At 50.2% G+C, this 27,970-nt stretch overlaps 1 protein-coding gene across 7 annotated transcripts in view; it reads right to left on the bottom strand.

The window, feature by feature from the left end:
- Positions 1–24,171, bottom strand: part of SFMBT1 (Scm like with four mbt domains 1) — a 108,777-nt gene extending 84,606 nt beyond the window's left edge. For 3 of the 7 annotated variants that reach the window (XM_075547516.1, XM_075547514.1, XM_075547512.1), the window contains exon 1: positions 23,935–24,171. The gene's annotated coding sequence lies outside the window, so the exon portion shown is untranslated. Of the gene's footprint in view, positions 1–11,348; positions 11,471–23,036; positions 23,477–23,934 lie in introns of those variants that run through there. The other 4 variants (XM_075547515.1, XM_075547511.1, XM_075547517.1 and 1 more) reach the window with 3 other exon arrangements.
- Between the last annotated feature and the right edge of the window lie 3,799 nt (positions 24,172–27,970).

Below are 27,970 nucleotides of genomic sequence, written 5' to 3' on the forward strand. Positions count from 1 at the left end.
ATGAAATAGGCTGGCCCGTAAACACATACTGTTCAGTCTCCAGTGAGCGCAGTCAATGACTGCCGTGTCCAAGAAGAGAATCCCATTGCTGTGGCATCCAGACACTCTCAGTGCCACGCCGGCTCTGCTCCTTTCCTCTGAGAGGGCGGGTGCATGGATACATGTGCAGGAGGTGGCTTCCTGGCCTAGGGATCACTGCCCTCACGCCCATGCAGGGCACAGACACCAACCTGAGACCCTGGGCTGGTCTTAACAAAAGCCTGGCGAAGTGAGGACAAGGAGGGGCCCCAAGCCCCCACTCCCTACCCTTCCCATTACTTTCTTCCTCCATCTTCAGAGATACACTATCAGCTCCCATCCAGGCAAACTTACTCCTTTCTGCTATGTATAGTCTCAACAGCAGACGTAAATTATTTTAAAGTAAGCTAATTAACAATGCATGCCATAAGCTGTAAGGATGCCCTGCCCGGAGATTCAGATCCCGTTGTCCCTGCTCCCAAGTGGAAGAGAAAATGCAAGGGGGAACAAAGAGGGGCAGGGTTGTTCAGTGACAAAGGGGGGACACAAAACTGGAGACCCACGTGCAAACCTCCACTATCTTAAGATCCCACAAACAACAGTGGTAACTGTCAAGAGATGAGACCCCACCCACCCAATGCCATCAAGTTGATTCCAACTTACCGCCACCCCGTAGGACAACTGCCCCTTTGGTTCTGACTGCCAATCTGTGTGGGAGCAGAGAACAACCTCTGCTTTCGTCCGCAAAATGGCTGGTGGGTGTGAACTGCCACCTGTCCAGTGAGCAGCCCAGCACCTAAGCCACAGTGTCACCAGGGTCCTGGTCACCAGATCAAGACAAAAGTTCACGGCCAGCAAGTTGATTCTGACTTACAGTGACCCTGCCGGAGAGGGCACAACTGCCCCTGTGGCTTTTCGAGGCTGTCAATCTTGACAGGGGCAGAAAACCTCACCTTTCTCGCTCGGAGGGGCTCGTGGGTTAGAACTGCTGACTTTGTGGTTAGCGCACACGGCATTAAATACTATGCCACGAGGGCCCATCTATAATCCATTAGGTGGCAGGTGTCTACTCTGGGACGCAGGTTTAGTCATCTCAGACACGAGCCCTGGACCACGAGTATATAAGGGAATTTCAACTTTTTAATTTATTACGAATTGGGAGCTAATATACATATCATTCCGCAGTTCAATCTCATCAAGCAGACTTGTACAATCACTATCACAATCAGTTTCCAAACATTCTTTTTTTCCCTGGACTTCTTGACATTGTCTCCCTTTTCCCCCTGCCGCCACAACTGTAGCCCCCCAATCCTACTCCCATCCAGTCCCCAAACCCTTATTCTACTTCCTGTCCCTACAGGTGCATCAATCCTGGGTTTCATATGCCAAAAACACAGGAAAACATGTACCACAACTTCTTGAGATCTCCAGTGACACGATACCTCTGAGATACACCCTAATATGAACAAACAAAACAAAATACCGACAATGTTTTAACTGCTCGAGTCAGGTTTGCCCTTCTGATCGCCTATACTCATCTCTCCCAAGTACCATGTTGAGTGACCACTTTCCTTCCTTCCCCCGATTTCACATAAGGGAGAGTTCTTCGAAGGCTTATCCACTAGTGACTCCTGGGCTCCCACTGTCATCCATCGCTTTCTGCACAAGGGACCCTCACAGTTCAGGCTCTGACACTGATCCCTCCTTAGACTTTGGATTATATGGGTCACAGTCCTGCAGTGACTGAAGCTGCTGTGCTTCTTCCATGTGGACTTCATTGACATCTCACTTAGATGGCTGCTTGTTTGGAGACAAACCTTTAAGACCCCAGATGCTATTTTATCTTATAACCAGGCACCATCTAAATTCTTGGCCACATTTTGTGATAGTGCCCCTATCTTCTGTGTTCCCTTCCCTAAGGCGAGTATTGAGCAGGGCCATGATGTAAGTTGGAGTGAGGATTTAGTGTGAGTCCAAAAACCCATTCCTGGGTGCATATATTTGGGGTTTTTTGTTGTTGTTGTTTCAAGTGTCTTAAAGATTGTCTGCCCAAATATCAAACTCTGTATCACTCCCTACCTATAAAGAGTAAACTGCCCGAGAGATGTGTGTACCCCTCTAACCATGGGCCCTTCCCCTTGGGTGGTTTATCTTCTTTCATCATTCATTTGGATTCTTTATTCAAAACAGTCTTTTCAGACTGATTCAAGTTTTACTGGAGACATCTCACACTTTAAGACAGCGTATCATTTCCACGCAAAATACAACAGCTTAAAAGTATAAACAAAACCAAAAAAAGTAGAAGCAGAAAAAGCAAGAAGCTGCCTTGAATGAGGACTTCCTTTCTCCCCATTAGACCCCTGGTAGGCTAACACTGGCTACACTGGCTGTTTTGTTGTTTTTGTTTTGTTTTGTTTTTTTTAGACTGGCTGTTTTTTGGCTCTTCTCCGACCATTGTATCACAACCAGTCCGATTGGTTTTCTACACTAATAACTTAAGGGTTTTAAGTTAATCACAGAACATAAACCCAACTATCAAACGCCTGTCATGTAAACATTCAGCACAGAGGCCCTGCACTCAGCAACAACAGATTGGATCAGGGAGCTCAACAGATAATAGAGAGGAAAGAGTTCAGAGCCCACCTGGGACCTTATCTTTGCCAGGCCGCATGCTCCCGGCCACAAGGCCCCATGCTGCCCACTCCAGGGCCAGGCCAGTTCTAAGCAGACCAGGGACCATTGTTGCTGGCTGGTCTTTCGTTCCCCGCCCCTACCCCTACCCCGGGCTTCCCAACAAGCGAGAAGGAATTGCTGGCAACCCCCGCAGCAAAGTTAAATCATAGCTTTGAGATGAGCAGCACTGAAAAGTTTGAATTTTAAAAGGATACATTCAGGGTTCATTTCTTATTTTATCCAAGGCCTTTATTCCATTGAAAAACTAAAATAGTTGAGCTCCTTGGAAACCCCCGGGCTACGTATGTGAGCACAGCACAGGAAGACGCACCCACAGCTGTGGGCACTCTGGCGCCATTGGGGGGCATGTGCTGACTGAGCTGCTAATACAGACAAGTCAGTGGTTGGAACCCACCACCAGCCAGCTGCTCTGCAGGAGGAAGATGAGGCTGAATGAAGGCTTGGCCTCAGAAACCCCAAGGGGCAGTCTACTCTGTCCTCTGGGCTTGCTGGGTCAGAATCCGCGTGACGGTGGGTTTGTTTTGATTATTCCTGTATCACTCACTCCTGATACCACTCAGACATAAAGTCTCTGCAGCATGTTATCCCAGGACCGTCACCTTCTGGAGGGCAGGGGACTGCCCAAATCCTACCCACTCACTTCATGGGTCTTCAGCAGTCACTAGATGAAGTTCTGTGGTCAGCAGGTCAAGACACCACGGATTCAGCAGTGAGAAAAGCAATGCCACTCTCGAATAGCACACCCGCTCCCAGGAGGGCACACGCAGTGCCTGCATGGAAGGTCAGCGGGCTCTGACCTCGCCGCGTGGGCACGCTGCTAAGCCAGCTGAAGCTGCCGTTTCTAACCAGAAAGAGCAGTGAGGACATGGGAGGCCCTGTGTCAATGTGTGTGGGGGGGGGGGGCGGGGGGCCACATTCCATAGACAATTGCTTGCTCGGATGCCCTCTCCAACTTCTCCAAGGGTTAATTAAAAAGATAGATAGATAGATAGATAGATAGATAGATAGATAGATAGATAGATAGATAGATGATAGATAGATAGATAGATAGATAGATAGATAGATAGATAGATAGATAGATAGACAGATAGAATGTTTCCAAGATAGGATAGATAGATAGACGGACAGATGGATGGATAGATAATGTCTCCAAGCCACCGTTTCTTCCACTGGTCTTCTGACCACAGGACGGCCCAAACTGCCTGTTGTTTATAAAGCCTTTCCTAATACAGCAAAACCAAACTCACTGCCACGGAGCTGACTCACCCCAACCCCGCAGGTCAGGGTAGAGCTGCCCTGGGATGGGGATAGAGGGGTTCTTCAGGGAAGCAGAAAGCCTCCCCTGTCCCTACAGAAGCAGCTAGCAGTTTCAAACAGCTGACCTGCAGACCACAGCCTGACTGGTAACCGCTCCACGGCCGGGGCTCCATTTCTGATACAGAGACCTGGGCGAACCCCAGCTGCCTGCAGCTCTTTGCACACTGAGTCTTCACACATCGACTGTCTCCCTATTCAACATTTCACACGTCTGTTAATAGTAGACACACACGTATCCACTGTATGTCAATTACGTGCATCTGGCAGTACTGAATGCCATGGGGTCAGGTGACAGGAATGCTGGCTGGGATAGTGATGGGTATGCCTGCTCGTCAACTTGTCTGAGCCACGACTCTCAGAAGTTGGGCAGTGATGTCATGATGTCATGAATCTGGCAGCATGTGATGATGTAATGAGGCGGCTGGCCCTGGCTCTTTGATCAGAGGTGCCATCCCCTGCTTTCAGGCATCATCATTTTTCACCTTGGGAACCTAACCGTGTTGATCAGTGAGGAGTGGGTATATTCTGTTTCTCACACCATTTCTTGGGGCACCCTTCCTAATGAGGAGCCCCATAAGGCAGTGTTTCACATCCAGAAAGACCCTGTTCCCGGGCAGCTCGACAAGCCCTACGCTTGTTCCTGACATCGTGGGTCAGGACTATCTACTAGAACGTGAAGCACATGCCAGGAAGGAGGCCACTGCCTGACAGAAAAAGGCCCTCAACTCAGGAAAGCCCAGGCGAGTGCTCAGGGGCCCAGAGTCCATGGACCTACTCACAGCTGGCTAACAGGCATGCTTTCTAAGTCGGGAACAGCAGCCGCGGGTGATCAGAGTGCTCCCGCGACTAGAAAGAGTCCCTTACAGGCGAACCAGTGTTGAAGGGGTGGGACGGATTGCTCCCATGGAGTATGTTGAGAGTTTTACAATGGAGCGCAGGAACTAGAAACTTGGACTATGGGAGATAGATAGATAGCAAGGAAGGATTCCCATGCAAGATGCCTCAGTTCCCACAGGAAGTTTCTTCCTAAATAACTGCACTGAAACCCAAACATCTAGTCTGAGATTCTTTACCAAGCAGCCCAAATTAAAAAAAAAATTTTTTTGGTAAAGATCACCTTTTCTTAAAAAAAAGATCAGCTAGTTTTGTTTCTGTCAATAGTCATTGAAGGATGCAAAGAAAAAGACTGCAGCAATCTACAGAATTTTCCAGCCTCTCCAACACAAAGGCCCATTGTCTAAGACGTGCCCCAAGCAGACGGACTCTAGGCCCAAGGATCTGGATGGCACATTCGACACTTCCGTAATCGACCGCCGTCCTCAGACACTGCACCTCCCAGAAACCCGCTGGGGGTCCTCCCCACACCATCTCCTCTTCCACAGCAGAGGGGCGGCAGACCGCCTCCACACTGCTATCCCTGCCTGGGGGTCCTTTTACCCCACTGCACCTGTGTCCTTTTCCACCTTCTGCCTTGGGGGAAAGGGAAGGAGCATGGTCTTCCTTTACAAACACATGCATCCAGAAATAAAGATTTTAAGATAGTTGAGAGCTTATCTGAATCAGAGCAAATTTAGTCTGTGATACTGTCTGTAGCAACAACAAACAAAAGAAGTTGGAAATGACCCAATATGCACACCAACCGGAAAATGACTGTGGAGCTAGTTTATCAGTGTCACAGACCTCAAAGCAAGGACTAAAAGGAGGAGGCAGATATTTTATTCAGATGCATACAATGCAAAACAACGTATAAGCAGTATGGTATGATGGGTTACTCTCATAAGACCATTCTCACCATGGTCTTGTACCTCCCACCCAGTCCTATGCAAATCAGGTACTTATAGCCTATCAACAGGGTTGGACAGCTTGCTAGTGAAGCAGGTAAGATGCATGACACCCTCCAACTAGTTTATTTCTTTCCCCAGCAGTTTTATGGGCACATGATCTACATAGCATACCCCTGAACAGTTCAATCCTTCAATCATATCAAAGGGAACTCTAGGATCATCACCACATCCATTCTAGAGCATTCCCTGCCCCCAAAATGAGCCCTACGGGCACAGTCAGCTCCAGTGCTCCCTCCCCCTCCCACCTTCATTATTGACTCCCAAATTCCCCTGTCCCTCTCTATCACCCATTCCTCCCCCCTGTATCCCCTAGAACACCTTGTATCCATTATTATCATTGTACATCCACTCCTGCTGTGCTTCACAGCTGAGAAACCCCACAGAAAACAATGAAAAACAAATCGCACTAAGGTGGTAAGATCTTATACTAATAAGACTGTGGGGAATAGAAAGATTTCTCCCAAGTTGTCTCCCCCAAATATATACCAAACTTAGCTGCTTGCAAATGACTGTACACTTGGAGGTCAACAGAAGTAGATCAGGGGTCATTCTCCCTAAGAGCTATGAGCCATCTAGAGCAAGCAGACACCACTGTTTATCCCACAGCAAGTAGGGTCCACTCCCTTCTGATAAGGAGAGTAGTTGACTGCTTCGCTGCAGTAGACCCCAAAGAGGTCAAGCCCACCCAAGGGTGGCCAAGGTTAGGCGGCCATCATGAATCTAGGCTCTGCCCATCTTGTCACGTGTATACCTCTAGTCCCTCCCATTCCTATGTACACACCCCTAGCTCATCCCCTTCCTGTCACGCTTATGCCTATCATACATCCCCTTCCTATGATGTGTGTCTATTGTACTGCCCCTTCCCGTGACGTGTGGTTACCTGTAATCACGCACCCATGTAAAGAGTTATAATGCTTGATTAGCAATAAAGTGGGGCTCTCTTGTTTTCGCTTCCGGGCTCTCCCCACAAGGACCACCAAGTGGCGCTGAGGTGAGCATGCTACCATGAATTGTGTCTGACTCAATTATTTCAATCTCTCTTCTATCTCCCATGCTCTCTATGACATCACTATAATCTTTACTTATTATTGCCATATAATTGTGCCTATCGGACCAGTGACGATTTGTTGGGGGCCCTCCTCTCCCCCACATAAGACCCCATTAGTATAAAGACAAAAACACAGAATGCATTAGTGGGAAGAGACCCCCATCAACATCCAAGAAGCCAGGGGAGAAACTTCTATCCTAAGATGCTTGCAACCAGTACAATTTCAGGTCGAGTCTATAGGGAGGTCGGCTGGCCTGGAACTGAGCTCGGTCCAGCATAACCAGGATTACCACGGTCTCTGCCTGACAGTACGGCTGTCCAAGACTCCTGCCTTTGTCTAGATCAAGTTTTGCATTAGCTCGGTCTGACAAGAAACTCTGCAGATGGCTTTTGGGTTCCCACGTCCTCCATTACCTTCTACAAATCGAGAATTCATCATTTTAGCTCTGAGACTTTTTTCGTCACCATGTTTGAGCTTTGTAATTGTATCTTTGGATCACACAAGCTGGCGTGCTTCTTCTTTGTGGACTGAGTTGATTCCTCGCTGCTCGTCTGAATACAAGCCTTTAAGGTGTAGTCACTATTTTGCTTCAAAGCCGAGCACCATCTACTGTCTTTACCACCCTTTGGTGTAGCATCCTTATCTTCAGTGATCATTTCATGAAGGTGAGTATTGAGCAGGGCCATGATATCAGAACTAATTATTCCTATGGTGGAGCTAGGATTTAATGGAAGACCAGAACTCATTCCTGGATCCTGGTTCTATGCTTTTATTATTTTTTTAATCTGCTGCAACTTGGGCATTAATACATATGTCATATCATTCCATAGTCCAATCATATCAAACATAATTGCACAATTGCTTCCCTCATCAGTCTCCAAACATACCTCACTACCAGGAGTAGAGTCCATCCCGTCTCCAGAGCCCCCATGCTGAGAACCTCCTAGAGCCAGAGTGCTAAGAGAGAGGTGCGTGGTAGTGAGCAGCAGAGGCTGGGCAGCAGGAGGAACAGAGCCAGGAAACCAGCGTCCACTGGCACAATGGGCTTCCCAGACTGTGTAGCAAGGGGTCACATCAGGCTTGCTGGTCCACAGGGGGGAGTTGAACACCGTCAGGCGGGACGCTTCCCGGAGGCGTGAGGGACCAGCTTTGTCACACTGGCTGAGCAGGCCCAGGCCTGAGCGAGCAAGCAAGCACTGCCAAGAACAGGCTGCTCTGACCAGAGATTATCTTCAGTGGCTCCTGATGCTGCCCTGTAACTCATGACCGACCGCCCTCTTGGATCCCTGAGCATGGACATGCTCTGTGAGTTCTGGGTGGCTGTGGCAAAGCGTCACCCAGGTGTAGTAGAGAAGCAGGCAGTTCCGTGGGAGGACTGGCTGGTGTCGGAAACTGGTAAAAAGGACGCAGAGAAGAGACAGGTCTGACTGCCCCTTTATAGAAAATATGCCATGTCATTTCCCACAAATGCACTACTATTTGAGTTGACATAAATGTGACGAGTGGGGAAATACACGAATACATGCTTTTCTACAAATAAGGGTTTTTCTGGGGAAATTAGAAGAAAATGTTAGAAAAATGCCTACCATATCCATGTATCCCTGTGTAAAGCATGATGTGGAACAGAAGTGACAGGAACAGACACGTGCACGCCTGGGTGCCCTGTTCCACCGTTCACAGCGGCAGCAAGATGAAGTAGCCCAAGTACCGCCAGCAGACAGAGACATGCACGTGCAATGGAATATTACCCAGCTAGCAAGAACGGTGCTGGGCTGTGAAACATCTACACTGGTGAATTTGGAGAAAATGATGCTAAGTGGAAATTAGCCAATCACAAAATGACAGATCCTCTATGATCCCACCTTTATAAAAGGTCGAGAGCAGGGACCTGACAGAAATCACCTTCACTGGTGGTTAGAGAAGTGGGAAGGTTGGGGCTGCGGGGGGCACTGTCTAGATGCAGGCACTTGTTCCTGGTGACGGATGTGGTTCCGGGGTGCGCAACTTGATCGAGGTGCACGGTGACACAAATGATTACACAGAAATAAGGGATGGTTTGAGTAAACTGTTAGAACACACTTTTGAAACAACCAAAAAAACAGATGTGTGAATGTGTGTATACACACACAAACACATATCTATGCATGTATGTAGGCATGTGTGAGTATGCAGGTATGTACAGGTCTGCACATGTATGCATGCATGAGGGGCGCACACGTTTAGATCTGTATGTGTTGTTGGTAAGGACCACAGAGCCTGTCCTGACTCATGGCAAACCTGTGTACGACAGAACAGAGTGCAGCCCCTTCCTGCACCGCCGTCAGTTAATATGTGCAGACCCCTTGCTGCAGCCCTGCATCAGTGCACCTCGTGGGCGGTCCTCCTCTTTCTCACCAGCCCTCCACTTTACCAGGCATGAAATCCTTCTCCTGGGACGAGTCCCTCTGATACAATCTGTCCACAGCACGGGACACAAAGCTTCACCATCCTTGCCTCTGAGGAGCATCTACCTGCCTTTGTTTCTTCACCTACAAATCAAAGGCAGGTTTGTTCATCTTCTAGCAGCCCACGGCACTCGATATTCTTTCCAACACCATACTTCCAAGGCATCAAATCCATGCTAGTCTTCCTTACTCATTGTCTTAATTTTCTTATGCATATGAGACGACTGATAAGGCCATGGCTTGGATCAGATGCACCTGAGTCCTCAGTGACATGTTTGCTTCTGAACACTTACCTGCTTCACAGTAGAGTCTTTTTTTTATAGTCATTTTATTGGGGGCTCATACAACTCATCATAATCCATACTTACATCAATTGAGAGTCTATTCATACACTGTCTATCATAAAGGACAGAGTTACGGGTACTTTTAGGCATGTCCAAACACCTCCCGGGATGTGTTTTCTTGGTTTGAAAGAGACAACTCATTCCGTCACATGCTATATAGTCTGTAAGCTTAGGTTCTACATCTTTGTGTGCTGAGGAGCTTCTGGGGTCTGTAAAGCTTGTTAAGTGTCTAAGATTCAAAGATTGGTGTTTATTTGTCCAGAGCAGAAGATCAAGAGAGAAATCAAAGTCCAGAAGAAACTAGTCTACAGGACCAAGAGTGTCCACAAACCATGGCTTCATCTTATCTACCTGAGACAAGAGCTAGGTGGTGCAGGTGCCTCACTACCACTACCGACCACAGCTGGTCTTAGAATGGGAGAAAAACGTAGAACAAAACTCAAAATCCGAGAAAAGGCCAGGCTGATTGGAACAGCTGAGGTTAGGGGAAACCACCCAGTCAAGACTGCTGCACTACGACTCACTTAAACTCAGAACGGAAACTACTCCTGAAATCAACCTTCAGCTACCTAACAGGTTGGCTCGTGGAATAAACAACAGCGCTTGTGAGTTCCGGGCTCTTTGAGAAGGGTGCGGAAGTCGATGTGAGACTAAATGGTCAACCCTAAGTAGGGGCCCCCAAACATCTTAGGCCTACTACTCCCTTTAAAAAACTACTCAGGACACCCCTGGCAATGAAACCAATCAGTACAACAGCCCATATGCAGTATACAGTGCAGGTATCTGCTTTGACCGCTCCCCCTGCCCCTTCAAGGTTCCACTGACACTGACACCGCCTCCCACCGTGGGAAACAATGCCCTAAAGTAGAGATGAGAAAGGGGGGGGGGCTAGGAAACTGGATTAATAGAAACAGGACCACCCGAATGAAAGCCATGAGAATGTGGACACAAGGGGAAAATTTAACCAGTGTCCTGGGAATTGTAGAGAACTTAATTTTGTGCATCAACTTCCACTGAAAAAACTATAAATATGTTAATAAAAATAAAAGGAACACTTAAATCTCTGACAATAAAATGAAGCAGGAAGAGGGAAAGCGCTTTGCAGTTTGCAGACAGTTTGGGTGGCAGTGGACGCCCAAAGCCCATCTGCAGGGTCCCCGCATGGATCTATCCTTGGTGAACCCCTCTGACCAGTGAAACACGACCAAGGTTCTACAGCTCAAGCGCAATCTTGATGCATAAGCACAGCCTCGCTGCCAGAGAGTGCTCTGGAAGGGGCCAGCGTGGACATGGTCAGGGGAGCGCACAACGCACCCCACCTGTTCCCACTGACCCTTCCTGCAGGCATCTGGTCTTCATTACTTGCTGCTATCTTTTGTTGTTGTTGGTTTCTTTGTTGGTGGTGTTTGCCTGTGTGTTTCTTTATATGAAATCCAGGGCAGGTACGGAGGCAGTGCCTGGATTCGCACTTTCTGGGGTGTGTGGCAGGGGAGGCTGGAAATGGGGAGCTGCAAATAATGACAGAAAAGTAGCAAATGTTCTACAATGTTGCTGATGATTGCACTCAACCTGTTTAAACTAATAAAGGGCACGCGTGTGGATTATATGTCAATAAAACTGTTATTTTATTTTTATTACCTTTTTATGGAAGGACAAGTGCTCCCTGTTAAAAAGCATCTCATTTCCCCGAGCAGGCTCTGCATCCTCGGAGGCAGCACACAGGAGGGCAGGGAGAGGCCCCTTCCATTCTCCACCTCCTGGAAAACCACAGTAACTTTCAATTTCTTACCATAATTCTAATAAAAAAAAAATTCCACTTGTTTCTGAAACTAAGATCAAAAAGCTCTTGAATGTCTGTCGCCCAGGGCCCCATTGTAACCAAAATGTAACAGATTCAAGAAAATGGCTTATAATTCTGGAGGGAAAGAAAGAGAGAGAGGTGTGAGAGATGAAAATAATAACAATGTACCAGGGGTTTATGAGGGTTGGGGGGCGGGGAGGAAAGAAGAGCTGATACCAGGGGCTCAAAAGAAAGTAAATGTCTAGAAAAGAATGAAGGCAACATATGTACAAATATGCCTGATTCAGTGGATAGATGGATTGTGATAAGAATTGTACAAGCCCCCAATAAAATGATTTTTTAACACAATAATTCTACAAGGGAAAATCAATTATATTCCATGTCTTAATATGACCTACAAATCATATTTTGGAGTAATGAGTCTCACAAAATATTTTTCCTGTGCCCTTAGACTAATAGAAAAATTTTAGAATGACTAAATAATTCAAACTTCCTAAATTGAACTCAGCAAAAAATCAGTTCAGTGAAATTCTAGAGGATGATTTGCCCTAAGGCTTCAATATGTCCAGAGTCTCCAATGCCAAGCAGGAGGGCAGGACTGGCGTCGGATGGTAGGCAGGGCCCTAAACCTGTTCAATCCTCTCCACCTCTCCCAGGCTCTAGGACCCCACGTCCTCAACCCAGATACAGCCATTGCCAACGCTCCTGTCAGAGTAATGACAATAGGGGGACGACAGTGGAGTCACTGGATCTGATTGTGAGGCTCAACCTGAGGCTTGTACATCTGCAGCTAATCGCACTCGTATCTGACACACCAGCGCCCAGGAAGTGGAGCTGCCCCACCCCACGCCCACGTAACAACCAAACTGCCAAGGCCCCTCTGTAACTTCAACCAGGAGCAGCAAAGCAAATGGCTGGGGTAAATCCCTACTGATTTTATTTTTATTAAAGCGAATGCATCCGCAGAAGATCTAAAGGCATGCAATTCCCCTGGAAAAAGTGATGGTTTTATAAAAATAAAGGTGAAGGAAGAAACTATACTAACCTAAAATATTAATCAACATAGACACTCCAATCAAAGAAATACAAGCCCTGACTTGTCATTTTAAAAGGAGCCCAAGAAAAAGACCCTGCATATTCACAAGTATAGTACTATATAAAAGTCCAGGGAATCGGAAAAATGTTACTGCTTAGATTGCTAACACAAGTGGCGTAGGAGGCCGCAAGTGCTGAAGGTGGGCAAGACAGGATCAAAAAGCAGCGCACGCTGTCTGAACATCATTCTAGTGCTGCGGAGGGCCACATGAGCCCCAAACCTGGGAGTGGCCAATGGGACCTGATGACACACAATCACGGCTGAGACAAAGCACTGCGTGTTGAGATCGCAACGCATTTCCGAGGTGCAGCATGTCATAAATGGCGGTGCCGCAGCACTGTCTGTGCCCCATTCAGCTGTAATCTGTCCTGGCTACACGGGCCAGGTGTGAGCAAGACACTGAGGAAAGGCTACAGCAGGGTCTCTAACCTGGAGCGCATGCACCACCTGGTAGACAGTGTTCCTGGGAAACAGGAACCACCAGAGCTACAGTGAGTGTTGATGGGTAAAGCTATGTGGAACACTGCAGGTGTCCGTTGCTCAGGGCCAAAGGGGGCTGATCTGTCAGGGGGACCTGGGAAAAAGGCATCACAGAAAACCTGGTTCTTGGGGAGCGGGGAGGAAGGGGGGAAAAAAGAGAGGACCTGATGCCAAGGGCTTAAGTGCACAGCAAACGTTTTGAGAATGATGAGGGCAAAGAATGTACAGATGTGCTTTACACAACTGATGTATGCATGGATTGTGATAAGAGTTGTATGAGCCCCTAATAAAGTGTGTAATAAATAAATTAATTAATTAAAATTAAAAAAAAGAAAACCTGGTTCTTCCAGGACAGATAGAAGCCACCAGAGGGCAGCACATGCCCAAGGGCCACACCAAACCACTGGGACGGGTGGGGGGGGGAGAAGGGGGAGGAGGTGTTGAGACAAGACAATTGAAGTGCTCCTCACAGACTTCTTGCTCAAGTTACTTATACAAGGGGCAGAGGGGCTTCAAAAAGTTCATGGGAAAATCCCATTATGTTTTAATTCCATCTTTCCCTGAAGCCCCCTCATATAGAATCATTAAGATTGACAGGAGGGGGGAAAAAACAGTTAACATATTGAACATGCAGTGCAACTTCACTCAGGTACTGTTCCTAACAAGCTCTAATGAGAACCTTGACCACTTGGTTCTTGCTCAGCCTTGCGAACAAGAGTCGTTTAAGGAGCACTCTGACCATACTTCTTCCGAGACAGAGCAGTCTGTTTAGCAGTCTATGATTACGTCACTATTCTTCTCCAGCACAATTCAAACGCATCAATTCTTCTTCAGTCTTCCTCATTCAATGTCCAACCTTCGCATGCATGGGAGGCAATGAAAATGCCATGCTTTGGACCAGGTGCACCTTAGTCCTCAAAGTAACATTCTTGCTCATCAACGCTCTAAAAAAGTCTTAGGCGCCAGATTTACCTACTGCATCTCATCTTCTGATCTCTTGATTGGCCCATCCAGGAGCACTGATTGTGGATCAAAGCAAGACAAAATCACTGAAACACTTCGATCTTTCTCCATTTATCGTGAAGTCACATTATTCGTCCAGTTGTGAGGGTTTTGGTCTTGTCTACACTGAGTCATCATCCACACTGACGGCTACAGCCACTGATCTTCATCAGTAGGGGTGTCAAGTCCTCACTTTCAGCCAGCAAGGTTGTGTCATCTGCATATCACAGGCCGTTAATCAGCCTTCCTCCAATTCTGATGCCACACTCTTCAAAAAATCAACAATTCCTTAACAGCACCTAATATTAGGTACAGCGTCCCAGTGGCATGGTGGTTAGCCATTGGGCTGCTAACGTGTGAGGTCAGCAATTCGAAACCACAAGCTGATTCTGGGAAGAAGGATGGGCTTTCTACTCCCTTACAGAGTGCTGGTCTTGGACACCCACAAAGGCAGATCTACCCTGTCCTACAGGGTCACTATGAGCCAACAGTTTGGTAAGGGGGAATATAAAGTATGTAGTCCTTTTAAGAATGGAAGTATTAAAAAAATAAAAATTAAAAAAAAGAATGGAAGTATTAAGGGGAAAAGTCATGAATTTTATTGAAAGAATGTATCCTAATATAATCAGCTAATTGGACTTATTTTTCATGTTTCATTTCTTTTTTTCATGCAACACGGATTTATAAAATTTAAGTCAAAACGTTTGTAAAAGTGAAACTTTTTAATATCTGTATTAAGAGTATACAATTGTCAGCATTGGAGAAGGCAAATCTGTTGGAGTGGCCCGTGCAGGGTTGACACTGTGGAGGCTCTGCCTCACAGAGAGAGCGCTGCAAGCGGTCAGTACCCCATCAGAAAGTGGCCACAGAGGGGAGGTTCCGGTGTGGCTGAAGCGGAGTGGGATGGGCTAGCCAGGTGGGGTGGGAAATTAGCTCACCCAGGATTCCCCCTGCCTTCCTATGAGTGCAGACAGGACCCTGTTGGTAACATGATTTTCACTTGCTGAAATCAAGTTTGTTTAGTAAGACCTATTTAGCGAGGTGGGAGAAGAAGAGGCTGTCTGTCCACTCCCATCAAGATTCCCAGTCTTGGAAATCCTGGGGAGCAGTCGGACCCTGCCTTCCAGGGCTGCTGGGGATCAGAACTGGCAGGAGGGCAGGGGTTGGGTTACCCAACCGATCTGCAAAAGACAGGAACAAGGCTAGGTTCACAGTTTCCACCTTGCAAACATGTAACACCTTAGTTACATGATGGCTAGATTAATTTTCAGGCAAATAAAGAAACAAAAGCTGGAAGAATAAACGTTTGCTTTGGAAGTTCCCATGATAGAACCACATGAGCAGCAGCAGTGTAAAAAGGGAAAGCTAAGGTCAAAGTCGGGGTTATCTTAAGGAAATCCTAGAAGGCACTCCAGGGCAAGGTGGGAGGCATCTGGTGGGGCTGGTTCCTTTTGACGCCTAGTTTCACTTTCCAATAGCGACTTTCCTGTTCCTTGGCAAGATTCATCAGCCGCACGAACTTCATCGGCCACAAGTGCCCACGAGATGAGACACTCTGGAGGTGAACCTCTGAGAAAGAGGGGGTGCACACAACAGAGGTCATGGGCTGCAAACAAACCAAGTGCCTGCGGGTTAGCTAGGAGGTCCGACTAGCAGGGCTGGAGGCTAGCCCTGCACTGCACCCTCTGGCAGAGAAGTCTGGTTTTACCGACTGGGCCTACTGGGCTTCCCAGAAAGGTGTGATGTGAACCAAGGACTCCACAGCTTTTAAAATGTCTGAACACCCGTGGGCCAAAACTGTACTCAAGAGCTCAAGTCAGAGGCTGGTTATTCAGGAATAAGACCCTCAGTCCTACAGGGCAGCTGCTGGGAAACCAAGAGTCACAGTGCTAAGGAGAAGGATCAGAAAGAATTTTTTTTAAGTGGTGGGGGAGGGGGCAGACTGACAAAGGCTGGCGGAGGGGCCTACTGCAGAAGGGGCAGCTTGGGGTAAAATGGGCAGGGGCTTCTGTTCTGACCGGTGTGTGGACTTTAGAGTGCAAGGGTGGCGCTGCTGAGTAAGCACTGGACTAACTGCCAGGTCGTAGGTTTAAAGCCACCAGCTGCTTTGCAGGATAAAGATGATGTAGACTGGAGGGCTGTGGGTGTGGCCTGGGGAGCCCGTGGGGAATGTTTAGGATGAAGCCACTGTGAGATGGAGAGAAAAACAAAGAGAGGAAAAGGTGGCAGGCAACAAGAAGAGCCCAACAGCCTCAAGACAGCCACTGCCGGGGGAGCCCCTGCAACGGACTGGCCACAGAGCAGAAACCCCAGAAGGGCAGGGGGTAAGAGCACAGGGACTGGCAAGGGAACAACTGCAGGATTCGATTGGGGTCTAGGTGTGAAGAGGCTGGAATTCTGGGAGAAAGAGGTCACGTGCAGAGGGCCCAGAGGCAGAAGAGCCCCCTGGGGGGTTGTGGAAAGAGAATGCCAGACCAGAACCCGAGCTCGCCTGAGTGAAGCTGTTTTGGAAAGAACTCCTTTCAGAGTTAATAGGAAACTGAATCATGGCAAAGGCCATGGTCACAGGGAGGAGTGAGGGGCAGGAGCCCATCTCTGGAGCCTGACCTAGCCTACAAGGCCCTGGATCTGCCTACCACAGGCCAAGCCCATGGGTTGCAAAGAAGGGAAATCCCCTAGAAGGGGAGGTTGGAAGGGCCCAGGCTAGCCCTCCACCTCCCTTGTTGCAGTCACTCCAGGCCCCGGGGACAGAGGGTCCTCTAAAGCCGAGTCTCCCAAGCGGACAATAGCGGCCCCAGGATCCACGTATGGCCCAGGAGGGCTGCAGAAGCAGAGGCCTACACGTTCATCCTGGATTGTGGGCTATAATGCAAAAGGTCCTCATTGCCGGTGGGCGGGGAACTAAGTCATTTGATTCTGGAAAGGGTGAAGTCAGGGGAAAACTGGGGCTTTCTACTCCCATAAAGCATCACAGTCAGGGAAACCCGCAGACACGCTGAGGCAGTATCGACTACATGGCACCGAGTGGGTGAGTGGGTGAATGAGTGAGTGGGTGAGCGAGCTTGGGAACCGATAGGCTAAATCTTCTCTCAGCCCATCAGAGACCCTTTGTGAACTTCAGAGGCAAACCAGGTGCACAGGTGCGTGCGTGTGTGCGTGTGTGTGTGTGTGTGTGTGTGTAATAAGACCTGTATTCATAATAGCAACAATGTATATTCTAAGTGCAAATAAGACTTCTGATCCCCACCCAAAAAAAAAACAACCTGAAAGACATATTTAAACTTTAAGTTGCAATGCTGAAGTACCCCACGGACAGAGCAAAGCACCCAGAGGAGATGGAAGTCACACCCAGTCGCTATACCTGAAAGAAGGGCTCACTATTCAAGCATCTCAGCAAGTCTCAGCCCTGATGACACCAGTGAAAAGCAGGCTCGGGGAGCCGGCACCTCTGGACGCACTCACTCTGTGCTGGCCAACCTGGAAGAAAGCAACCTGGCCAACGGTTGGAAAAGGCCTGAGGTGCGTCTACCCCGAAGACAAGCTCAAAGAACGCAGTCATTAAGCAGCAACACTGATACCGCACACAAGTACATTCTGCTGCAGCCAATTCGAGCACTGTTTGTTATAGCGGTATAGCTGCCAGAAATGCAGGCTGGATTCAGAAGAGGACCTGGAACAAAAGACCCGGCACAGCTGTTACCAAACAAATCTCACTGAAAGCAGAGGACGCCAGAAGGCTGTCTACCTGTACGTCACTAGCCATGCAGCAGCATTTGACTCCATGGGCTGTAGTGAATTGTGGACATTGCAAACACATGGGGATGCAAAGCACCCGCCACTGTGCTCACTGAGGACCTGCACACAGAGCGAGGGCAGTCCTCCTAGCAGGACAGAGGCATGCTTTGGGGTGTGTAAGTCAGGAATGGTGTCTCTCGGTGTTGAATCCTCTCCCTGTACTTCTTCAGTCTGCTCGCTATGCAAATACCCTGGAACCCAGGTGAGATGAAGAACAGGACATCAGGATGGGAGGGAGGTTCGCCAACCACCTGCAATGCGCAGGTGACACAACCTTACTGCCAGAAAGCAACGAGGGCTTAAACACACTTACTGATGAAGATCAAAGATCAGTAGTTAGCATGGCATCTTTATTAAAAGAATCCTCTCCACTGGGCCCATAGGCAGTATCATGGTAAGTGAAAAAGTCCTGCCAAGGACTTCCTCTGACTTTGATCCACTGTCAACGCCTGTGGGAGCAGCAATCAAGAATCCAAGGAGCGCCCGCACTGGGGACCTCTGCTGCCAAAGACCTTCCTGAGAGGTTACCAGCAAAGATGTCACCTTGAGGGCTAGGGTGCTCGTGGCCTCGCCCCTCCCGTCCAGTCGCCTTGTATGCATGCGAATGCTGGAAGGTAAACCAGAAGACCAAATAAGAGTGGAGTCTTTGAATGAAGGTACTGGAGCAGGAATCTATCCGCCCCACAGATGGCCAAAACACACCTGTCCTTACAGGAAGCATGGTCAGAGTACTCCTACTCACTCGGCCATGGCGAAGAGGTCCGGCCTCACAAAAGGCATGTGCTCTCCAGAAGGGACCAGTCCCTAGAGGGCATAGCGCCATGTCACCATCTCTTAGAGGGGGAGAGAAAAGGAGGAAGACCCTCAGGGAGATGTGCTGATGCAAAGTGCAAAGTCGGTGATGACTTTGATGCAGATGCCACCGGCTCCCTGTCCCTACCCAGTATCACTTCACACTCTCCGCCTTCCTCCCAGGTGTCACTTTCCACTCCTTCATGCTAATGAGCAAGCGGGTCACAGCTGGATCTAAGGAAATGGTACTTGGCTCTCCTGGCTCTGTGGGACGCCTTCAGAGTCCCTCCAGGGGAGATCATGGAGTCCTAGGCCACAACATGCAGAGACCTCGTGGAACCTGCTACCGAAGTCTTTCAACGTGTTCATGTACTCATTGCTTACTCTGTTCTAGACAGGGGTCTATTAAGTACATCTGGGTCCTGGTCATCTTACCATCTGAGAAAGAGCCCTGGAGGTGTCATGGGTAAGCACGAGCTGGGCATCCTTGGGCTGGTAGCCAGAGAGGGCAAAAAGACATGAGAAACCAATAGCCAGGCACAGCCGCCGGACACCTGAGCAAATGCTCCAGAGATTTGTCAGCACCTCAGATCAATGTTCACTAACTATTCAGAGTATAAAGAAAAAATTTTTTTTAATTTTTGGAGTTCAAATCAAAGTATTTGTTGATTCGCACTTTTGTACTAGATTTCAACAGGGGAAATAAATCCCTGCAGCATTTTATAACCCTGCATTTCTCCACCCATTCATTCCACGTGTCTGCCTCTCCTGCATTGGCCAGCTGTCCACAGCCACGCTCTGGCTCTCATCCAAATACTCTCAGGCCAGAACCCAATCTCCCCAGACCAAACAGGTGCTCTCATGGCCCTGTCCACCCACCCCACGCAGTCTAATCATTCGCTTCCCTCTAGATTGAGCAGACACGTCAAAAAAGAACCGACACACGCAGCCCCTGCCCAACATGTTAGAAACACCCACCTTCTGATCTTGCCCTGGGTGTGCGCAGTGAAGTGCCTGGCCCGGAAGTTACCCAGCTACCAAACCCCAACGTTCCGCACGGGCCTCAAAGGTTAGTTCTAGGCAGACCTTGGGCTGCTGAGTCAGAATCAACTCAACAGCACGCAACAGCAATGACACTGTCACACAATAGATGGACCACACATCTTGTTTTTCAGTGAAGTTCTTGGAGGACCACTTAACAGCAAAGGATGCTGAATAAAGTTATACGCTTGCTCTGGAATAAAGGGTCCAGAAAGAGTAATTATAGAAATCTTCAGGTATCTCTGAGTTCTAGAAAAAGGTTTACAATTAAACTTCACTTCTGCAGTCAAGTCACCTACTCTCTTTTACTAACAACTGGTCTTTGTTCTTGTCTCCCCTCCCACTTTGGTAAAAACTTACTGCGCATTTGCAACAGCCAGACCCAGGACTAGCACCACTTGAAGAAGAGCAGAGCCCTACACCAAAATCCCATTCCCCAACGTCTAATGGCTCAACATCTCCCAGGTAACTGAGCTCCGGAGGCTTTCGTCCAATTGAACAACTATGTGTACAGAGAAATTCATTTTGTTCTAAATACAAAATAGATCACAAACGCACTTTCCTGAAGGAAAATACCCTGCACAACAAAGCGGTACCTCTTGTTTGATTTACTCCGAAATGCTGGATATCGGCCATGTTTCTGGAAATCATAAGATTGGATTTTTTTTTAATATAAGAAAGTGTTTAGCATTCAAAATGCCTGCTTGCTTAACGGTCTTCTACTTTGCGGCCTGCACTCATTCACTGAACTTGAACATGACATGAAGCTGCAGAGGAAAAGGACGGGTCTTGTAACTCACTGTGGGACAAAATGGCAGCCAAGTCCCATCTGCTAACACCTGCTGGCACTTGAAACACTGACTTGGGAAAATTCATGATTCAGCTCTCAAGCCTAATTGTTTGCAAATACATCTACTGCATATTCCAAAAGTGGGGGAAATCTATTCATACCACGCCTGTGAACCGCAGAGCCAAACTCTAGGAATTCTCTCAGGTCAGAATTCCAAGTTATTTTAGACCCTCCTAACCCTAAGAATCACTATAGAGTGAGGACTAGGGTGGCCACATCTCCTGAAACACCTTGAAAGCAAAAAGACCCTACAGAAGCAACAAGACTAAGGACAGCAAAACATTTCTCAAAGGAAAAACCAGAGTTCCAGAGAAGCAAGTCACAAATTCTTTTCCATGTATAATTGCAAGTTCTCATTTCTCATCTAGCTCTGAAAAATCTGGAAGTCAAAAATCTAAAAAGAAGCTACCGTAAGAAATATTTTTTAAAAGGTGAATCAGTGATGGACTAATTCATCAATTACTCTCTGCTTGTGAGGCACATGAGCATTTGGTTCATGGCCCGTCAACAGACCAACAATCCCAGAAAGGCAGCATCTTTTCTCAAAAGAAACAAGTGCAGCTTTGCCTGTGGTCCCTCCCACAGGCCTAAGATGCTTCCCAACTTTCTATCACAAAGATGTCCTGGAGATTTTGAAAAAGCACAGGCCTTTGGGAAGTTTTTGCTTTACTGCCAAAGGAAGAATTTACTTTCAACAGAGAGCTCCTCTCCTTTAGCAGAAGGGCACCAAGGTGCATTAAAAAGCACCTGGGAAAGAAAAACAAATTGTTGCAGTACTGCTCTTTTAAAAATTCACCTTTCCTTTTTTTTTAAGTTCACCTTTCTCAAGCTCTAAAACAAAAAAGTATCCAATGTTGAGATTAAACACACACAACATAATTTTAGTTACCTTGTTTCTGCGTCCATTGTTCTAGTTTTAATAGTGTAAAGTCATGTAAATGTCCAGCATTTATAAATCAAGTTCACTGCTGCCATTTAGTGCTTTATATCCACTTTCTTTAATTCACTGAACTTGAAAAAAATCAACTTTTATATGTTCCTTTTCAGCAAATCTGAGATTTTAAGAAATTTGTTCATCTACTGGCACTTTAAACACTGACTTGGGAAAATCCATGATTCATCTCTCAAGCCTGTTTGCAAATACATCTACTGCATATTCCAAAAGTGGGGAGGGATCTATTCATACCACTCCTGTGAACCACAGAGCCGAACTCTAGGAATTCTCTCAGGTCAGAATTCCAAGTTATTTTAGACCCTCCTAACCCTAAGAATCACTATAGAGTGAGGACTAGGGTGGCCACATCTCCTGGTTTACACCTGTCCTTCAGTGTAATCAACACTGCTCTCTTTCCCCCTCAGAAGAGTTCTGGTTGAAGGCTGAAGGGCCGGAAAACAAGTGAGAACAGTGGTTGCCTTGGGGAGAGGGGAGGAGATAACCCTTTGGAGAGGTGGAAATGCTGGCTGGTTTCAGCGTTCAATTCTCCGTCCTGATCTGAGCATGGTTATGCAGAGAATCTACTACAGGACAGAAGGGTGAGCCTAGATCTCACTAGAAGTTACACTCCAGTAAGAAGTAAATGTTATTTTTAAAGCACGTTCAAGCACATTTTAAGCGTCTTTGTTCAGATAAGAAGTTATATGATCATCCTGGATATAGCTGAGATGCCCCCCCCCCAAATGTATTTGAAGAGAGATGGCTATTGTGAGCACATGTAGAACCTTGCAAAAAAAACTGAATTGTGGTTTTGTTTTTTTATCTTTAAAAAATAATAGATGTCAAATAGTAACTGTTGCCAGTTTTTATAACTGAAAATCCACTTTAAGATGACCTAGTCACCCAATTTTGGCAAAAGAAAAGCATTTCTCTAAGGGGTAAGGAAAGTGCCGACAAGAAAGTAGCTGGACAGTAGCAAGGGCAGCAGGACACAGCTGCTTCCAGATCTCAGGCCCCTTCCTTCCCACAAGGTGGTCACTTCTCTGACGTTGCAAACAAATCAGAGCTCTGACTTTACCCGTGGCCTGCAAAGGGTCAATGCCTTCCGGGAAACACGAGTCAACAGGCCACAAAGTGTCCGCACAACGACACCCACATCTCCCTTCAGCCTCTCAAGACCATTGGTTAATTAACCAGGGCGTTTTCAGGCATTTTGCTCCAAAAACTAAGTGAATGGTAAATTAAAGTGTAGCTAGCATCTTTAAAAAGTGGCTCAAGAGGAAAAGCCGCAGGCTGGGTTTGCGCAAGTCCGTCTTGTTTCCTTTCAAATCTCTCTAATGGTTATGTGGGTCTCAAAATAGATCCCGGCTAAGCAGGGCGCACAAGACATCTCTCGGGGCCATTAACCGGTGGTTGCTGAGTGACCCGCTGGGACAAGCCCCCCACCCCTTAGCAATGCAGCCTTTCGACAGGAGTGTGTCCCCCTCCCCTTCCGATTAGTCAACGCCAAAACCCTTCCTTGGATATGACCAGACCTGTGGTGACCCGCGCGCTACAGCGCAGGTCAGCCCCCTGGAAGCGCGGGCGTCCGGTGGAAACTTCAGATGCCCTCCCTCGCCGCGGGAACCTTCTCCGGCCCTCACAGGCTCGGCTGCTGCCCACAAGGCAGGCCTGGCTTCCCGGCTCCGGGCTCCCGGCTCGCCGCCTCCCTCTTCCGCGTCCAGACGCGGCTTTGGGAGCGGACGCCGACAGGTCCCGGGCTCCACACGGGTCCGCTCGGCGACTCCACCACACGCCCGCGCGGCGCCGCCAGGCGCGGGGACTTCGCCACGCCCGAGGCAAGCGGTCGCGGCGGCCGCCAGACGCTTCGTAGCCGCGCCGCCGTCTCTGGGACCCACGAAGTTGGGTCAGCGGCGGGGCCGCGCGTCCCCGCACCGCGGCGAGTTCGCGCCTCGGCCCGGAGCGAGCCCGGGGGGCGGGTCCGCAGGGGCTCGGCGGGCGGGGGCGGGGCGCGCGGCGGGCCCGGAACTTGGGCGCCCGCCGGTGCCGCCGCCCCGACACTTTCCCTCCCGCCTCCCGCGGGCCGCCGCGCGCCGCCCGGCCGGCACTGACTGCCGCCGCGCTGCCCGCCTCCGCGGCGAGGCGCCCAGGCGCGCTCCTGGAGCCCGGGCGGCCGGCGCGCGGGGGCGCGCGAGGGCGAGGGCGCGCGCGGACGCCGCGCTCCCCCCGCCCCCAACGTGCCGCCGCCGCCGCCGCCGCCCGTTGGCGCCTCAGCCTGCGCGCCCGCCGCCCGCCGCCGCCCGGCGATTTTCCGTTGGCAAAGTTGCGCGCCCGCCTCGAGAGGGGCGCCGCGCGGTTCCCCGCCCTGCCGCCGCCGCCGCCGCCCCTCCAGGCCGCCGCGCGGGAAGGCCCAGCCGGGGCCCGCTTTTTTACCTGCCGGGAGTTTTCGCGCGCGCGCGCGCCGCCTCAATCGCTGGCTTTTACCCCCGCCGGCGCTGGTGCTCTTTCTTTCCTTCTCTCCTCCTTTTTGCTTCCCCGCGCCGGCGCTTGTTCCGCTCTCGCCGCCCGCGCTCGCGCCCTCCTTCCTGCTGGGCTCGGCGGAGCGGGCGGCCGGCAGCTCTCCCCGCCCCCTCCACCCGCGCTCCGGCGGAGGCGGCGGCGGCGGCGCTCCGCGCTCCGGCTCCTTCCAATATGGCACGGGCGCTCAGCGCATGCGCCCGCGCTCCCCCCCACACCCCCACCCCCAGCACCGCGGCCTCCGCAGCCCGCGTCCCCCGCGAGGCCCCCGGCGGGCCTCCGCGCGCCCACCCGCCCGTCCCCTCCCGGCCGGCCGCGGGCACGGGAGGAGGGAAGGGTCTGGCGCTCCGAGCTCCCGCCTCTGGCCCGCAGCTCGCCACGGACGCCCGGGAGGCCGTGGGCCGGGCACGCGGTGCCTCCTCGGGCCCCCGACGGTGCGCACGGGACCGGAGGGGGGCGCATCCCGTGACCCGCGCCCACCGTGGCCCTACCCAAACCGGAGGGAAGGGCCGCGCCTCGCCCGGGCTGTGGGGGAGCCCGGGGGCGGCCCTGGCGCCCGGGCCCAGGCGAAGCGCGCCTCTAGGACCCGGCACGACGGCTTTGGGCGCGAGTGGCGGCCGCTGTGGCCGCGTCCGCTCGCCAGACACGTCGGGGTCGGGCGCGTTCTCTGGAGTCCGACCAGACCCCGGTCGTATCAGGCGTCCCCAGGCCTCGCGGGAGGGTTAGGCCCGCAGTTGGGCAGAAGCTGGGGGGTGAGGGGCTGCAAGCTGGTCTCGCAGACCGCGGGGCCCGAGTGGTGACGCTTCTCCTGGCGCGCACCCCTTCCCTAGCGAGCGCAGGTGCCCGTGGGACACACACACACACCTGCTCCAGGTAGCTCCCTCCTATGGGAGTCCTGTGCCGGGTGCAGGCGTGCACACCCCACCCCCGCTAGACTCTCAGCCGAAGGTGGAAGCCGAGCGCGGGGGCGGGGCTCGCAGCCCCGCGCACGGAGATGTCTGGGGGCCAAGCGCTCCAGATCCCTGCTGCTCCACCGTGGCGCTGGGAACCTTGCCTCACTTGGTGGACCAACTTGCTCAGTGACTCTGCTGGCTAGTTTTGAATCCGGGTCTTCTTTTTTTTTCCTTTTTGAACCACTACCGAAATGACAATATGACCAGCAGAGAGAGAGAAGGGGAGGTGGAAGAGAACAAAGTATCCCTAATACGACTAGGGTCTGAATGCAATTTGGCAGGCAGAAAGCCTTCCACAAGCACATCCTCCTGGGCTCTGAGGCTTACTCTAACGTCTTTCTTTTGTTCACCTGACTGGTATTTAAAGGTGGGCCATTACCTTCACTTTCATGTAGTCTACGTTTGTTGTGAAAATGTGTTCTTGAGTTCTGCCCTTGGAACAAATTCCGAGGAAGGCTCGTGGTCCTGCCCCAGGGTGCTGTGATTAGCTGCCCCCACATTACTGACCACCTCCAGCAGCAAGAGTACGGAACCCAACACCTACCCCCACCCCCACCCCAAGCAGTCTTGTCCATTGGTGCAAGGTTACTGTAAGCATGTCTTAGACTGGCTCTCAACAATGAGTGGTTTCACTAACATTCACAGTCTCTGTCCCCCTTCTGAGGAGCTCAGAGGTGGCACGGCTGGCTACACCCTCAGCTGCTAACCAAAATGTCTGCGGTTCCAACAACTCAGCAGGGATAAGACTCAGCGGCCTGGGTTCATACAGGTTCACACCCATAGAAACCCTAAGGGGCCCTTCTCTTCAACTGGACAGCAATGGGCTTGGCTATTCCTCCCATCTGCCGATGAACGGCTTCTCTCTGTCAGGGACTAGATAGAACCTCCAACTTTGGACAATCATGTTAGGTGTACATTGAAGATATTATGCTTTCTCATCACTGTGGCAAATACGTCACAACCTATCATTCTTGTTCATTTTAATGTAATGTTCCATCTTTCATCCAAGTCCTCCCCCTAACCCCTTCAGTACTGACAGACTGAGCCTCCTTCCACCCTCCTGATCATCTGTTTTCTGCTGGGTTCTCTACGATTCGTTTTCTAACTCACCAACACTGACAGTTGTTATCTGCTCTTCAGACCCACGTATCAATAGTTTTTCCTCTACCCCATATTCAGTCTCATGTACTCTTAGGTCACGTTTTACGCTAAGGGTTTGGTTCTGCGTGGTCTGTCTGGATCCGATCCATCGATCTTGGTTGAGCAGATGCTCTAGGGCATCAACACTGGTTCTTTGAACTAGGTTCTAGCACCTAGCAAGACCACCTGATTCCTGCTTGTTTTTAAATCACAAAGGAAAAGACAATATGGCAATTCACTTGAAGCCCACATGTTCACCTGTGGTTTTGGCAAGCACCTTACCTCCTCAAGGCCCTGGCCTGCGACAGAAGCATAAGAGTGACTCCTGCCACACCAGCTCCAGGCCTGGCACATAGTCAGCGCTTACTGAGTGGCGTTGTTGCTGGCTTGTTTAGTTCCTCAAAATCCATCCTGTGATTCCCCTGGAGTTGCATTAACCCCATGGATGGGTGAGTTTAAACAGATGTGCACCTCTGCCCCGTACCAAAGAGGACCTGAGCTATCTTTCTACTTATGCAAATCGTTTAAATCTTGTAGCTAATTCCCTTGTGGATCCACACTCTCTCCAGCTCTCCCCTCCATGACCCCAAGGGACGATGTGGAACAGGGAGTCGGGGGAATGGGTGAAAGCGATCATTTGACCATCTTCCTTACAGTGTGTGTGTGTGTGGTGTGAATGTGATCTCCTGTCAGCATCACCACCATCCCCAGGGTAGGTGGAAGCATCAGCAATGAGCAAACAGCACCCTGGGCCTCTGGAATCACTCTGAGTGGGAGGCAGAGCTAGGCCAGGAGCCAGACTCTCCAACCTCTCTGATACTTGCAAATTCACGGGCAAATGGTTCACACAAGAGGCAGCCCCCAGAGGTCGGTGGAGTAGAAAACTGACTTTGGGTCAGAGCACATCCTAAAAACCATGGAAGACGGTTCATTGCATTTTGGGTAAGTCCCAAAGCCGGCTTTGGCCTACAAGGTCAGCTCTGCCCCCTTCTCAGCTGGCCCGACGTGTCCACTGCATTTCAGGTGCTCCTGTCTCCTTTGCAGTCCATGGATTCTTCTCACCCAAGGGTCCTTGCACCTGTTGCTCCCACTGCCTGACACTCCCTCCAGCCCCACATCTGCCTGCACAGAGGACCCCTCACTGTCCCTGAACCTTCCCTACCCATGCCATCCGGACAGGCAGGTGCTGCTCCCTTCACATCAGGATTGATCATTCCCACCTGCATTTGTTTGTCATTTGCTTGAGTCCTGTCCCCCACAAACAGACCACTGAGATGTGTCCAGCTTATTCACCCTGAGGCCAAACCTTGCCCTACCTGGACAATGGCCCCAAGAAGCAGTGGGCTGATGGAGGGGAGGGCACCTAACAGGTCATCTGGCAGCATCTGAGACCGGGGCTCCCCTCCCTGCTAGCTCTTTGGTGAGGGTCCCCACCATCACTGCCCAAAGGGTTAGTATTGGGTCATTCCCTGTGAGCCCTGGAGCCTCCCCCGCTACTTCTCAGGGTGAGCTTCAGCTCAGGGTCCTGTCAAGGGCAAGAACATGAGGTCCAGGGACTAGCAGAGCCCTGGGCCGGAGCAGGGTCCATTCTCAGCCCAAGGACTTAGTTGAGTTCCTCAGCCTGCCCACACCCGCCGTCGGTAATCAGTGGCTGACCTGCCAGCTGAAGCGAATCAGCTCCAGTGAAGTGAGCTACATCAGGCTCCCAGTGGCCAACTTCCAGAGTGGCCGCAGTGTAGGGCACTGCCCACTGTCCTCGGCTGCCCTGGGACACTACTGCCACACGTCCCCCGAATGCCTGCTCAGCTCTGTCCTGGTTCCTGCAGCTCCCCTCCTCCCTGGGCTAGTTGGGTGGTTAG

This window comes from Tenrec ecaudatus, chromosome 4 (genome assembly GCF_050624435.1).
Source record: "Tenrec ecaudatus isolate mTenEca1 chromosome 4, mTenEca1.hap1, whole genome shotgun sequence".
Classification (NCBI taxonomy): Eukaryota; Metazoa; Chordata; class Mammalia; order Afrosoricida; family Tenrecidae; genus Tenrec; species Tenrec ecaudatus.